We start from the raw sequence: 14,350 nt of genomic DNA, 5'->3' as shown, positions 1-14,350 counted from the left end.
TGCTCGGGGACTGGCTGGGCATTGGTCGGCGGGTGGTGAGCAATTGTACTGTGCATCACTTGTTTTGTGTATTATTATTATTATCATATTATTATTATTATCATTATCGTTTTTTTCAATTATCATTTTATTTCAATTATTAAACTGTTTTTATCTCAACCCACGAGTTTTTTCTCACTTGTGCTCTTCCAATTCTCTCCCCCATCCCACCGGGCGGGGGAGTGAGCGAGCGGCTGCGTGGTGCTCAGTTGCCGACTGACGTTAAACCACGACACTTCTTCTATGTATTACAAGTGCATATTAATTTTAGTCTTGCAGATTAAACTACAACTACTATCACACTGTGGTTCCTCCCATATGGAAACACTGCACCTAGTGTCCTTCTTACACAAGCAGGACCGTAAGGCACAGGGTCTGTTGGCCCAGGACCACTATTAAGATACCAAGATTGCCCAGTAGCTCAGTGCACCCCAGTGCCCAGAGCTCCCATCTGATTAGCAGTTCATGATTCTTCAGTCTTCAGGGTCAGGGGCATGGGAAGGCCTACAGCAAATGCACCCAAACTTTTGTGTTTAATTTGCTCTATCCCTTTGCATTCACCAGAAATGCATGGGAACACGTGAAAAATAGGTACAGCTTTTTGCATGTGACTGACGCACCATGTTATGGTACTCTCTAGGCTTAGACTGGATTTCTCTAAGATGGGACTGCACCACATAACTTATTGAATCATGGCTTCTCCTCCTCTTGTGCAGAAAGCCTCTCTCTTCTTCTGTGGTCTCTTTCGGTAAAAAAGCAACCTCTCTTAGGAGAGATTGCCTTGCTTGTTCTCCCCAGCTTTAAAGGATTGTGCTAAAACAACTGGCCTTTTGTTCTATCTCAGGTGACGTTTTATTGTTGCAGACCCCAAGCCTGTGTCAAGAAGCCAGAATGAATGGGATTTCAAAAGCTGCTCCCATCCTATTGTGCTATGAAGCATCTTTTGAAAATAAGCCAGCCTGTCACTCACTCTGTACGGTTAGCACCTTCTCCCTTCCCAGGGAACCTCAATCCAAAATGGAGATAAGACAACAATGGAGAAAGTAAATTAGCCCAATATTGAAAATGGAGATTGCAGTCAGGTATACAAACACAGTGTACCTATGATTTCAAGGGGAATTTACAGAGCGCTCTGATATAAGCCAGCATCACTGTATACATGTATGTATTGTTGTTCCTTCAGCGTAGTTTGATAGATACGGCAAACATAATGAAATACACTTTTGATTAAAAAAAAAAATTAGTTTTTTGAAAAAAAAAACCCTGTAAGACTTTCATCAGATACCCCCAATATAAAATTTTCTCTGTCTCTTTCTCTGTCACATAGTTCCTTCCTTTTTCTCCTCACCTCATAAAAAGTAAATCATCCTCTAAAAAGCCAAGTAAAATTTTAAAGCAATATTTTTTCCTGGAGTCATGTAATGTTTGGCTCTGTTCCAACTCTTATGCAGGAAATCTAGATAACATCTAAATGGCAATGACATTTTTGTTGAAGAGAAGCTACTGTGTAGATCTAATGTCTTCTTTCCTAAGTGAAGTAATTGGTTCGATTGTAAATGACCAAAAGCTCTATTCTACCAAGTTACCCAATACACTAAAATAAGGAAAAGCTACTGAAGACTACCTCCGTGTGAGCCCCTAACTCATAAGCACTTGTTTATCTTATGGTGTAGCGTGAGCTCCAGCCAAAGCTTTTTTTGGTCAACCTTCTGAGTGGCCAGCAAACGCAGAGGTCACCATGGGGATGTGGATGTACAGAGAGCGCTGACACATGTGACAGCAGATTACATTGGACTGACTGAAGCTGTATCCTGCTGAGCTCCTGGAGGTTATCACCTTCACTGGAGAGGTGGCTGGATGGGAAATTAATCTACTTGTGAATAGCTGCAGTTTACAGCCCAATATTATACTGTAAATTAAACCAATGTCAGGCTACATTAATGTAGCAGATTATAAACAGTGGTGGAGGAACAAATGCACATCCCGTTCAGCTATCACCACGGTGGTTGTACTAACTTCCCAAAGAAAGGCAGTATGTACAGCCATGAGTAGAAACTGCTTCAGCCATGCTAGCTTAATTCGCTGTTGTATGTGTCTATAAACCCCAGACATAATGCATGAATAAACCTGGTTTCCTTTGTGAATTGAGCTGGGACACAGGGAAAAAAATCTATTTCGAAGAAGAAAAAAAAATAATTAGAAGTTGAAAGAGGCACAGATTACAATCACATAAAGTTTTAAAATATGAAACGAATGAGCAAGTAGTCATCCCAAAGCCCACAAATGTTGTATTGTCACTGTCTTCACTGCTTAAACAGAGGTGATCCAGAGACATGGAGATTACCAATGGGGCAAGGAGGACTGCAGCAGGGATCCAGCCCAGAGATCAGCTTGAAGCTTTGAGGGATAACCTGCCTCCTGCCCTTCTAAGCCACGCCTACTAACAATTTGAGAAGATGGACAGACCAGGTTAAACCGACACACTGATTTGTGTAACAGGCTTGGGGCAGGGGGGATGTGAGGGGCAGGAATCATGTTTGGCATCTCAAAGATAACTACGTCTAGACCCCTGGAAAACACGTGGCATCTACACGTGACATATAGGTGGAATTTTATCACCTCTATTTAAGATCGAGAATTGCAGCTTTGGCAGAAGAGGTGGAAAGTAGTCCCTGCCCAGCCTCTCCTTAACCTGGCTCCTATGCTTAGCTCAGATTTATGAATCCAACACTTGGAAGCAGGCCCCTAAAAGATAGGAGTGGCAAATTTCCTTTGCACAGCCAGGGCTTAAATGTCCACCGTTAACCAAGGGTGAATGGTATCGCCAGGTAAAACGTCTTGAAAGCAGAGTGTCAGTAAAGCACACTTAAACACACTGACATATATAAAATATTTTCCTAGTGGCATATTTCACGGACTCTAACCTCACAAAACTTTTGAATTTATGGGAGCTTTGCCAATGGTGAAGTGTCACTAGAAATGTTATATAATTAGAACTAAACACAGGGAAAAATAAAGACTTAAAGTTGAAACTATCCATGAAATCACAAGTGCCTGCTTTACTTAGATTGTAGAACTGTATTTGCAATGATGCCAGAACAGTATAACTAGACATGTTCAAAGAGTGAAGAACAAATAATAACTAGTTAAATGCTATGCAACAGCCTAAAAATACTATCATTAAGTTAAGAAAACGGGTTCTCCTAGAACATTAAAACTACCCATTAAGTGAAAAACCTAATAATTGGTACTACTGAGTTGTGACACTTCATAACCCGTGCAGGAAAGCAGCAAATGAGATCTAGGGAAAATCACTGGAGGCAGAATTTAATTTGTACTGTAATATTATCATAGTCAACTACAGCCTAGAAAACCACAGAAAGATAGATAATAATGGTAAGGTTCTTAAAACCATGAAGGGAAGGAACTCCTGAACCGTGATTGAAACTTAGATTCTCAAACTACCTGACTGGGTTATGGTACTGCAGGACAATGTTCCCTAAGAACTGTATCCTATCAACACACAACCTCATGAGCTTAAAGTTAGTGCTTCTTCTTTAACCTTAATGTTCTTCCATGGTTAAACATTCCCAGCCATGTGGAAAGAGAGAGGGGAAGGATGGGGGAATCCAAACACCAGCGCTACTCTTTGCTACTGTTGTTTTTCCCACAGTTATTTCCCCTGATTTCACTGCCACTGAGCTTGTATAAAGTTGAGAACAAGCCCAGTCGATCACATCAATTATTAAATTCTGAATATGAATATATGCTTTAGTGAGGGACAGGTTGGAAAGAGCATGGGTCAAATCCAGCTTAGGTGGAACTGCTAAGAGACCAGTGGTTTAATAACCACCTTCAGCTTTTGACGGCCAGAGTCCCCTACTAGTATCTGCAGCACTTCAGAAGAGGAGAAACAGAACCAGGCGGTAGAGTTTACACTGGACCTCTCAAGTTTGCTCCGCTCAGAAGAGACGAGAGCAGGACAGTCGCTTCGGGCTAGGGGGTCTGCAGTTTTTGCAGCCACAGAACAGCACTGTGGCCTCTCTCTCTCCCTGGGACTCTATGCACAGCCTGGAGCTGGTCAGATTGAAGGACTCACTGATCAGCTGCATCCACAAGTTGCAGAGTGCTAATGCTTAGTCTCCAAGAGAATCTTTTTCTGGCTTCGCTATGCTGGCTAGCAACAAGAAAGACAAAACCAAACCAAACCCTGCCAACATTATTTTTCCAGAAAAACTTCCAGAGTTAATGTAGCAGTAGTGACGGAAACATGCTATTGTTGACTCAGCTCATGTCCTTCAGAGAAGCGGTGTAGCTATGCCAGGGATAACAGACCACTGGCACCAGTACCAAGTTTGGCACTGACCTTGATTAGGGCTGGTGCCAACTACAATGAGTTATAACACCTTCCCAAATAAAATATGGCAACAGACTCACGAAAGGTTCCCTGTGAGTGAGATATACTGGTAGGAAAAACTCCTCATGCGACTATTCAATATATCACCTATAGGGTGCTTCAATGAAATGACAATACCAAAATGGCTGCTGGAACGGAGAGACAGCGTTGTTGAACCTAGACTGGAATGGGGGTGACACAGCTTAAGAAATAGGCTGTTGACTAAGCAAGGGGAAATGTCAGCCTGACAACAAGGTAATCGGAAATGATTGCAGACTCTCTCTTTGTATCTAGATCTGCTTGTCAAAGCCACAGTGGTTTTGACAATGACCATCAATTTACGGGTCTGCTACAATATTTGTGTCACCATCTTCCATTGAGACACCGAATTAATTCATATTTATTTTTTGAATGACTCAGAGCAGCATGTTACACAGGCAGTAGTAATGCTTGAATTAGCACAAGGTTGTGCCATCAATGGCTCTTAAGCTAATATTACTAAGACAAAACTAAAATCCCATTAAAAGGAGAGCATGTTCAGCACTGAGCACTAGAGAAGAGTATTTACAAACTAAATCTTATTAATAAACACTCCAGTATAGTAAGAAAACAAATAGATATCATCCTGAAATATTTAAATGCTGAGTCTAATACTGTTGAGCTGGCATTAACTGTCGTAATCGATGGGAATTGTTTACACAGACTCCATTCCCTCCGTTACGCAAACAGATCCCATGTAAACACTAGACTGAACACATCAGTGCGTGGCCCCGTTCCAGGCTACTCGGAAATGCAAGATAGTTCAAGTCTCAGTGACAGCATCACCCTATGGCCAGAGCTCACAAAGTGGGGATGAGGCAACCTACGCTGAAATTCCTCACTCAGGACATACATGTGACATTGGGCAAGTTGCTTTCACTCAGAAGGAATTTTTTCCACTCCTCTAAAGCCTATTTTTCTCCCACGGCTCTTTAAGAATTATGGTAGAAAGTGAAAAGATGAGTGTTCTTAATTACTCCTATGGAAAAATCCTATAGGATTCAAGTAACTGGGGTGGGGATGGGTTGGATTTTTACCTAGGATGACAGAAAATTTCTGCAATGGAAGCTCAGAGGATGATTCAAAACCTTACAGAAAGAATACTCACTCTCACTAAATTTGAATACAGTTGTAAGAAAAAGCTTCAGAGCTCTGCTGACGCTAGATTTTCTTACCCAAATTCACTATTTCTTTTTAGAGGAGAAAAATGTTTCTCCCAGTATCATCATCTAGAAGCTATATTTTTATCATGTCCCATTAAATACCTTTTTATAATCTACATGTTCTTTTTTAATATTAATGTAATGTATATCCAGTTATTTTATAAACTTTGCCAGCATATGACATGATGCTAGTGCTTATAAAACTAAAGCTGACTTCATTATATTTTACTTCAGGATAGTTATCAGGGAAACACTGTCTGATTCAGAAGAAAGAAAACACGCTTTCTTCGTGCATTAGAATGTTATCAACTTATCATACCTAAATAAACTTTACTAGGGTGAAGAAGTTTACTATACACTCATAAAATGGATCCGTTGCTGAAGCTCCTAATGTTTGTTTGACATTTTACAGCTGATGGGCAAGGATACTAAAAGACAGTTATGTGGTTGAAACGGAGTTTCATAGACAAATTTAAGATAAATATTTAAAGCAGACTTGGATTTTGTACCTGAAAATACACCAGCTACCCATTTGAGCCATATCCTTATAAAATCTATCCAGGGGAACATCATCACATTTAAATCACATTAATACTACTAATTTGTTAATTTAGCTCATTTTTTAGCAAGAATGGGTCAAACCAATTTGATCTGCTGTTTACCAAAGCTGTAGAGCTCATTAATAGTGCTAGCAAACAATTATCATAGCATGGTGAAAGCTGGCCTACCAAGTGGAAATGTAAAAGCACGATAGGGAGACAGGAAGAGTCAGAAGGGCTGTGTATTTCTCAAGGATGAGTTTTCATGACACTGGTCTACAGTCCACATCAAAGTTAACACAAGGAACTTCACTTGATAATTTTAAAAAAAGTTTAGTTGAGAATTTGGAGAATTTTAAACCTCCTGAAAGCGAAGGCCAGTGAAGGAAAGCTTCCTCCCACAGCTCTGTCAATTCTTCTCACTCAGATCTGTAATGTTCAGCTTGAGCTTCTAAGTCCATGACCACTTTAAAGCAAAGCCACTGTGCTAGGCTTTCCTATAAAGAAACAGCTGAGAACAGACAACTCTCTTCACAAACTACAGCATGTCTGAAGCGAGATTGCAAGCACTACAAGTGAATGTGTTAACGACCATCTCACTGGCCTCCATCATCCTTTCCCTATCATCCCCACTTTAAAGAGCCTTTTCATAATTTATTGTCTGGAAGGCAAAATATTTAATGCTAATATATTCAGGAATAGTATGCAGGAGGTTCCTAGGTTCAACAATCCATTTCTTGCCTTATCTGACAAAAGCATTTTGACTGTTTAATAATAACAAAAATATCCACATTTTAAATCCCTGGGAGAAGATATTTGTTTTAATAAGGAAGCTGTTGATTAATTTAACCCTGTGTAAGCACCATATTTAGCTATCATTAAACTGAAAAATACCTAAGAGTAATTAACATAGCATCTTTTAAGAACTTTCTTCTAAAAGCTTTTAAGAACTTGTGTTCATTGTTTTCTGTCATGATAACAGAAATGCATACTTTCTTCATCAAACAACTGGAATATCAGAGCAGTTACCTTGCATGAGAAAGGTGTTTCTACCTCCTTTCCGGGATGCATCAAAACGTGCTTGAATTACTCTTTAGAGAACCTGATGCAGATCAACACTCTCCAGTGCAGCTCCTGAGGTTCTGTCACAAGCCTATTAGGTCTCTTGAGGACTTGAGAAATTCATTGTACCTTGGCTTGCCTGTTTATAAAATTGGCAGGGCATTTTTAATTGCGTTCTCACCTCATGCACTTGTCAGTTTATTTTGGGGAATAAAATTTGCTTCAAACCTTGAATTACACAGATTACAATGAAAGATTTCTTAGAGTGTTAGCTGACTAGCTGTTAAACAAAGAATCCTCTGGTTTCTTAGAGTACTTCATGATGTGTGATGGCTAAGAAATATATGCATCAATAAAACTTTTTAATTGTCATTATATTAGTGACTATATCTCTTGAGGACAGAATTATGAAAAGCACCGTTGTTTTTGTATGTACAAGAAGTTGTATTTCAGCTGGCTGCTAAATATAACTAGCTAAAACCAAGATCCATCACTTTTACTCTGAATACTTCCTTACTTCCCAAGGAGTCAATTAAGCCAATGGAACCATTCACAGAAAAAGGATATTGGAATTCAGCCTCTAAATCAGTCTGCTAACTGGTTAAATTGTGCTTACTTAGGAAATGGTTAGAAAGCAATTCCAAGTTATAGCATAAATAGAGCAAAAGCTCCACAGCCAGACAAAAATCTTGGACTGCTCCAGCAATTAGGGGAAGTTAAGTCCCAGTTTGTCTCTAGTGTTTAAAGACAGCTTTGGGCTATGTTATAACTGCATTATATAGAAAATGGAGTGCTTCCCCCTATATTTCCCCAAAATAAAGCTGTATTAGTCATAGTACAAATTCTTCTTTTAACAACATCTTTAATCTTGCAGAAATTAGAAGCACAGCACCTTCAGCTTCTAATTCATTACTTACTTGTCCCTTAAAAGGAGGCCAAATTTCTTTTGAAGGACAATAGTTGGATATGCTTTTAACTTGCAAATAATAAAGACATTTCTTGCACTTATTTAGAACAAAACCTAGCAGAAAAGGTCTTTGAGACCAGAGCCATTCTGGAAACAGCTTGGCACTAGCCTAGTAGTAAGAAAAGGTGAGAGGAATGTGAACCAAACTACAGGTGCTAGGAGAAAAAACACAATGCTATACATGTTAAATGGGTCTGCAAAGGCCTTTGAGAACCACGTACTACAGAATTAAGGGGCCTCAAAGCTTCCCGCTGAGATGTCTCAAATTTCACTACCGTAAGATCTTGCCATTACATAACATAACCAGACCCTAGTATCACTTCACAGTGCATCCTGATGCTGGTTACATGTCATGCTCTAGACTTTACTAGTGAACAGTGGCGTTTGAAACCAATACTCAAGGGCAGTCTTAAGCTTTTTAGCTATCATGAGTTACAAGACCTTAAGTTGTTCTACAGTTTCCTCTTCAGGACAATAACATAACAACACCCAAAGTCTTCTGGCATTGCATGGGAAAGAGTATGCAGGCCTTTCTGGCCAGCGTTCAGCACTGCGAGAAGGACAGCAGGGCACGGTACGGTACATCCTGGTACAGGAGGCACCTGGTGACGTGCAGAACCCACCTGGGAACAAATTAGTTAATTAACTCCCTACAAAACTCAAAAGGTACAGGAAGATTCTAAGCAGCTTCATGGAAGGTAAAAGCTTTCAGAGAGAAAAGAGCGATATGACAAAGAAGTACACGTACACACTGCTATATGTGACTAGAAACGTATGCATCCGTTCAGGGGAAGCCTCAAAAATAACAAACTGCTCAGAAAATTTGTAACATTTAGGACATAGAGATCACTGCCCAGTCTCAAAACATCTCATGGACAATAAGCATCTATCATCAAACTGTCAGTTCAAAACACTGTGGATTATGTGGTTGTGGGTCACCAGCTGTCCACAAGAACAGCTGGGGAACTTGGATCAAGTTGCCTTCACTGTATTAAAATACCGCAGTAACAGGCTAGTTTTCTTTGCAGGTGTGATACAGAAGAATACAAAGCCACGTTCTTCAAAGTTACCTCCAGCCTTGTGTGAAGGATAGTTGTGCTGTATCAGAAGCACATCAGAAACTGTTCTCGAGTCACTATTCAACCTAATGATCCCTTGAGACACTAAGTTATACCATCCATAGACTGGCAGACAGTAAAAGGGAAGGAAGGGTACATAGCAGAGGTACTCAAGGATGATGGTCTGCACAAAGGCCAACAATACAGAAGCCTTGCCAGGGAATGAAATACTTTCCCATCTTCCTCCCATCCCTCTTTATAGCCCTATGCATGGGTAGCTTATCACCGAGCCTTTTTACATAAATACAATTACCAAGTTAAATCAAAACAGGATGGTAATGGAAATCTGTGGAATCCTTGTAAATGCAGTATGACAGCTTACATTTTATGACATAAACTAATTAAAACATGCTTATTTTGTTTCTAGAACAGCATTTGAACTCACTGAAATAAAATATTTCATGGACGTCAACAGGGAGAGAACGGGAAACAATCTATCACATCACCAACCTAGAGAAACACCATGTGTATCCACCAACACAGACAAAACCAGGCATACAAACAGCTGGGTGGGGTGCAAAGCTACAATTCTGTTCACTCATGAGAAACCTTTGCAGTCAGCAGCTGATGGTCTGAGAAAAGTGTGAAAAGCCAGAGACTAAAGACGTGCTGCATTTTCACAGGAACGCTAAGACTCCCCCAGTCATTTGAGGTCCTTCAAGAAAAGCCCATCAAAACTGAACAGGACATTCTAAAGTTTCCAATTTGTTTGTGACTCTAGGATGAGATTTTTCCTTGAGTCTTGGTTCTGTATATTAGATCTCAGTAAAGAGGTTCCCAAGAGAACATCACTTCAAGCATCCAAAACGAGCCCTTTTTGTATGTGGCAAAATAAAAGCATGAAAGACCTGCAAAACACCATTAATATTTTTAATTAGTCCTGTTTTTCAAAAACTTGATTTGTATCTCATATCATATTTAGGCAATAATTTGTTGGCCACAGATGTTGCTCCAAAATTGGAAGCAGAAGTTCTTTTTTTAGGGATTTTTAATAAGGAAGAGGAAGACTCATATCTAAAACAGAATAAGGTAACAAAATTTTATAAAAGTGTATATTTAATAAATTATGTCTATATAGTCCTATTACCAGGCAAAGTAGTAATTTTTTGTTGTTTCATAATACCATAGCCATCTGATAAAGATCCCAATTTTGTACACAATCTATTTCAGTTTCTCCATATGGTTTAAATGTAAGGCAAAAGGTCAAAACACAACCTTAAATATTTAAACTGGTCAATGACAGTCATACTGTCAACGAATTATCTCAAGTTTACAGTTAAATATGGATGGCCTTTGAGGTAACCTCAAGTACATGTCATGGCTTTCTAATGAGTTATTAAGTTATTAAGCTATGAAATATTTCTGAATTTTAAGCAAGACTAAGGAGTAGAACCCAAGTAAAACAAATTAAAAGGATAATAATTATGCAACATCTTGAGATGTACCACAGTCACACTATGCATATATCAAAAAATACATTAATAAACTGAACATATTAATAAAAAGCTAAGACTGGCCCTTCAAGACCTCAACACTAATTGGAAAGGATTTAGACAGCACATCTTGAATAACTTCCATTAAGAGTTTTGGTAAGTCACTTTTCAACTATCTAAAAGTGAAATAACTTATTCTTAAACTATACAGTTCATCTACTGTATTATCATTTGTGAAAGATCAGTGAAACATTGTTAGACAGTTTGAGTAATGAAGCAGTTGTCTAATTGCCCCAACTTGAATCTTATTTCTGATGAACTTAAATGATTAACCATGAACTGGTTTCTAGATTTTAAGCACCACAGTTCAATTAAAGGCCAATGATTATCATCATCCCTGAGATAATTTACTTTGAAGTCTGAAGAATTCTTAAGCAGATTTTATTTTTAACAAAGAGGCAAACTTCAGAGCCAAGAGGCAGCTGTTATGCCACCGTACCTAGAAGGGTAGGAAGCCCACGCAACCCTTCAGTAACTTTGTGATCTGCTGTGGTACCATCCTGCAGAACAAAGAGAGATTATTGCAGCAGGAACAACTACCGGGCCTCCCCTTTGGCAGCTGACAAGTTGCTTCTGGGTCTTTCAAGTAACAGTCACTTATCCAAAGTCTTTTTATAAAAGCGTGAGTACATACATGCACATCTAGAGCCTACGCGTCAGGAAGCCAGACAGTCATTAACAAAAGGACTCTGCACAGGCAAAATTCCTGCTGAGCTGGGAGACAGACTCCTGACCCACACCCTGACAGTAATGCCCAGGGACATCTCATGTCGGGGTTTACCCAAACAACTAAGACTTTGGATAAGTGACTGTTACTTGAAAGACCCAGAAGCAACTTGTCAGCTGCCAAATGGGAGGCCCGGTAGTTGTTCCTGCTGCAATAATCTCTCTTTGTTCTGCAGGATGGTACCACAGCAGATCACAAAGTTACTGAAGGGTTGCGTGGGCTTCCTACCCTTCTAGGTACGGTGGCATAACAGCTGCCTCTTGGCTCTGAAGTTTGCCTCTTTGTTAAAAATAAAATCTGCTTAAGAATTCTTCAGACTTCAAAGTAAATTATCTCAGGGATGATGATAATCATTGGCCTTTAATTGAACTGTGGTGCTTAAAATCTAGAAACCAGTTCTACATCCACTCTTTTACTCGGTCCCAGGTTGTACTTCATGGTCTAGATGAATTTCTGTGATTCCCTGATATTTGCACTATCTGGGATTTTCATCTACTGCCAGCTTGGAGATACAGAATCTTTTTCTGAGGCTTCTGCTCAGTTTTATTTTCTGCTCCTCCCCTCAGAGCAGAGCACACAACATTTTGGGCACGTACATGCCAACTACACAGACCCTGGCTGCAGCTCAGAAGCAGCTTCCAGGGAGAGGGAAGAAGGAAACTCCAGAACAAACTCACCAGCTTATATCACTCATTGTGGGACGGAGACCAGGAGACCCTAAATCTGATGGCCTACCGGGACATTTAACCATTGGGCTACTCTGGAATGGGTCTCTCATAGCTCTCCGGTTGGAAGTGTTCAGATTTGAACAAAAAAGCCTATCTTGCATGTGCCGTGAGAGTAGCCACAAGGCTACAGTTAGTTGCTCTTTCTGTGATGGCATAAACTGAGCACACTGAATTTGGGAACCCTTGGAGTGCAGCATTTTCTGGGACGTAGGAAACTCGGAGTCAAGACCCTGATCTGAATATAAAAAGAAGTGAGTACTGCAGCTGGATTTTCCATAACTCATGGAAGTGTCCTAACCAGCGCATTATATGCTATTTGGGGGCACAGAGAAGGGGGTGAGGGAAAGGAAGAAAGCATGCACATCTTTCTGAAAATGCAAACATTTTTCAGGAGGGAAAACTGTTTACCTCCAATGGTTGTTTGACAGATTGTATCAACAATAAACTCTAGTCAAAGGGTAAATAACCAGTGCTCTTTTAAATCAATGATTTATGATAATCAAAACTATTCATTATATCTTTTTGTATTGCTTGTAAGTGGAGTAGGCTTAACCGTATTCTGCAAAATATGATGCCCTCAAATATGTTTTTGGAAATTAGTATCTACCAAGTTCAGCTGCTTGCTTGCATCTGTAGCTAACGGAACTTAACCCACTCGTACAAAATATCCAGACCACGAGAACAGAACAATACCCTTAGGAATGACACAGTTGGTAGTATTTGACTAATGTCATTCTGCTGATAAACTTCTGAGTGCTTTTTTCAGAGCTGCAATGCCCTCTTCTTTATAAATCTGGTAAGAAACAAGAACAGTCTCAGAATGACTGTGAATATTTGAGAACACCTCATGTCATTTCAGAAGGTGCAGGTAAGGAGAACACTGTCACAGGGATGGAAAGAGGTAGGACACCGCATTTCCCAGGGAGCACTTGGTAGAGTGAAAGTGCCCGCGTATGAGAGAGTTAGGGTAGCACCTTGTTGTGATGGTATTGCACTGGGTCAGGAGTTTTGCCACAGGGCACATTCAGACCTTTGTATTTGTTCATAAGCAACAGCCCTGTCATGACAATAGCAGAAGTCCCCCTTGATTCGACGAAATCTACATTAAGGCCCCGTATCACAGATTCAGCTCTTCCCTTTAACCCCCCTGCAAGCGAAGTCTATTACAAATCTGCTACAGGAATCACTTCATCCAACATAGATACGCAGAAGTCTCAAGGGTGGAAAGTGGCAGCTGTTCAACACATTCACTCATAGAAACATTGCTTGCCATCAGTATTTGTTTTGCTATTGTTACACAGTTATGTTAGCGGTGAAGATGTCCGAAATACTTGTTTGCTTTTCAGAAACAATCCTATAATGTATTTTTGCTGCAAATAATGCTTTGTGAACTGCAGATTAATGAGTAAAACAAGTGGTTAAAGATATCTGTTAAATATCATTCCTTTCTCTACTTATTTTATAGCTCAAGAGCCATGTGTCTCTTTTTAACATGTGATTTGCAATGTAATACTCCATGAGCTTCCATATCTGTCTTGTATAATAGTTTCAAATAAAATTTGGCTCTCTGTATATCTTAACCTTGGGAACAGGACTCTTAAAATCCTAGAGGCCAAATACCAATATCCCTATAGGATTATCATGCACATCTGCATTTCTGGAAAGATGATATTTTTAAGGGAAAAGCTTTCAATTAAATGTTCCTCCAGAACCATTGTTTTGCCCAGCTCTTTCTTGTTGTTCTCCTGGTAAGGGGCACACCATAGGGCAAACCTTTGCCATACTACAATTTCATCTGGTAGGTGCCCTAAGAATGAATATTTGTAATAAATTTTATTTTTGTTTAAATCTCCTTTAGATTTCTAGAGTTGAGGTATAGCTGCCCTGAGGGAGTTTGTGTTATAGCAAGAGGACTGGAGGAATTCCCTCGTATCCTCTCCTGAGACTCGATCTTACCCTGTCATTTGCAGGCAGAAAGTTGCTAGCAACCCACTCGAACTGTGAATGAAGCTGCAAGTACCAGAATTTAGCCAGTCTTTTACATTTCTGCTTTCAGCCAAAGTACTTAAGGCACTGGGT

At 39.8% G+C, this 14,350-nt stretch overlaps 1 protein-coding gene across 1 annotated transcript in view; it reads right to left on the bottom strand.

The window, feature by feature from the left end:
• Positions 1 to 14,350, bottom strand: part of VTI1A (vesicle transport through interaction with t-SNAREs 1A) — a 282,249-nt gene that overhangs the window by 75,788 nt on the left and 192,111 nt on the right. The gene's annotated exons all lie outside the window — the stretch shown is intronic.

Source organism: Aptenodytes forsteri, unplaced genomic scaffold (genome assembly GCF_000699145.1).
Source record: "Aptenodytes forsteri isolate BGI_AS27 unplaced genomic scaffold, ASM69914v1 Scaffold15, whole genome shotgun sequence".
Classification (NCBI taxonomy): domain Eukaryota; kingdom Metazoa; phylum Chordata; class Aves; order Sphenisciformes; family Spheniscidae; genus Aptenodytes; species Aptenodytes forsteri.
Note: the sequence above shows the minus strand (reverse complement) of the source record. Positions and strands in the feature narration are given on the sequence as shown.